This window comes from Hippopotamus amphibius, chromosome 15, assembly GCF_030028045.1.
Source record: "Hippopotamus amphibius kiboko isolate mHipAmp2 chromosome 15, mHipAmp2.hap2, whole genome shotgun sequence".
Classification (NCBI taxonomy): domain Eukaryota; kingdom Metazoa; phylum Chordata; class Mammalia; order Artiodactyla; family Hippopotamidae; genus Hippopotamus; species Hippopotamus amphibius.
The window spans coordinates 8,994,480-8,996,394 of NC_080200.1; the positions used below are offsets into that span (position 1 = coordinate 8,994,480).

A 1,915-nucleotide genomic window follows, 5' to 3' on the forward strand; every position below is an offset into this window, starting at 1 on the left:
TATTGAGCTATTTGAATGAAGGAAGTATGGAGATCAAAAAGAAAAGATATTAAATAAATGTCTTCATTCATTTTGCAAGCATCATATCATAAAAGAAATCAATTTATATCCACAGCTTCATATAGAGTTAGAAACAATGAGTAAAAAACAAAGTCCTACTGTATACCATGGGAACTATACTCAATATCTTGAGATAAATAATAATGGAAAAGAATATAAATATGTATACATATATATGTATAACTGATTTGCTTTACTGTACAGAAGAAATTAACATGACATTATGTATCAACTATACTTCAATAAAAAAAAACAGAACCAGTGAGTAGATGATAAAATTTTTTTCTGCTGAATTTTAAAACAGCTAAATAAATATATTTAAAATGAAAAATTTCTACCATTTGGTTACGTCAATCACTGTCATTGGAAGGACTAATAGACAATGAAGGATATCGACTTAAACGTGGAATCATAGAGGTGATGACAAGCTCAGGGGCTACTTGGCTATTATCTGAACACTGCTACTGCCTCCTTCCCCAGCAGACACATCAGCTACATGGGAGCAGGAAACCACACAGTGGTACTGCAGTTCTTCCTTCTGGGCCTCTTAGACGATCCTGAACTGCAGCTCCTCCTCTTTGGCGTGTTACTGTCCATGTACCTGTCACTGTGCTCGAGAACCTTCTCATCATCCTGGCTATCAACTCTGACCTCCCTCCACACTCCCATGTACTTCCTCCTCATCAGCCTGTCCTTTGTTGACATCTGTTTTGTCTCCACAACTATCCTGAAGACTCTAGTACACATCCAGGCACACAGCAAAGACATCTCATACATAGGATGCCTCACTCAAGTGTATTTTTTAATGATTTTTGCTGTAATGGATGGTTTCCTCCTGATTGTGATGGCCTGTGACTGACTTGTCACCATCTGCCACCCCCTACACTACATGGTCATCATGAACCCTCTCCTTTGTTGCCTCCTGGTTCTAATGTGTTGGTTCATCATTTCCTGGGTTGCCCTGCTTCATATTTTACTGTTGAGGCAGCTGACCTTCTGCATTGGCACTGAAATTCCACATTTCTTCTGTGAACTGGTTCAGAATCTCAAGGTGGCCTGCTCCGACACCCTCATCAATAACATCTTCTTGCTTGTGTCGGCTGCCCTGCTGGGTGTATTTTCCCTCACTGGAATCATCTTCTCTTACTCTCGAATTGTCTCCTCTTTAATGAGAATCTCCTCTGCTGTGAGAATATATAAAGCATTTTACACCTGTGGGTCTCACCTCTTTGTTGTATCCTTGTTCTATGGGACAGGTGTAGGGGTCTATCTCACTTCTGCTGTGACCCATTCTCCCCAGAGAAGCTCCATCGCCTCCATAATGTACACCATGGTCATCCCCACGCTGAACCCCTTCATCTACAGCCTGAGGAACAAGGATATGAAGGGGACCCTGGGAAGGCTCCTCAGCCGAGGTGCCCCTTGTCTGTGATGGGCCACTGGCCTCAGAACTAAGTGGACATTGTGGGCTCCAAAGACAAATTTTGTGAATTTAAATCTCCTGATTCTTTTCTCCCTTAAAAGACATGCTTTATTTCTTCCATTCTCAAAGCACCTATGACTTGCTTTTATTTCTCTTTGTATTAGTTTCTGCTCAACAACATCCTCAGTAATTCCTTTTGACACTTCCTTCCTATTTGCAGCACATACATTTCCATTTTGGGTTGGGTTTCTTACAGCCATTCTGGTGATTTCCAACAGTAGATTTGAAGTACTTATACTAAATGTGGCATGGTTTCCCCTCAAATCCTCTCACATGTTCATGTTCGTCATGTTAATTTGTATGTTTGCTTTTCTCTGGAAGAAATAGAATGAAAGTCATACAATAGTCATAACCAAAGTGCTTCATATATCA

The 1,915-nt window shown here is 40.5% G+C and overlaps 1 pseudogene; it reads left to right on the forward strand.

The window, feature by feature from the left end:
• The first annotated feature begins 556 nt into the window (after nt 1–556).
• Nucleotides 557–1,492, forward strand: LOC130836187 (olfactory receptor 7D4-like; annotated as a pseudogene).
• The last annotated feature ends 423 nt before the right edge of the window (nt 1,493–1,915 follow it).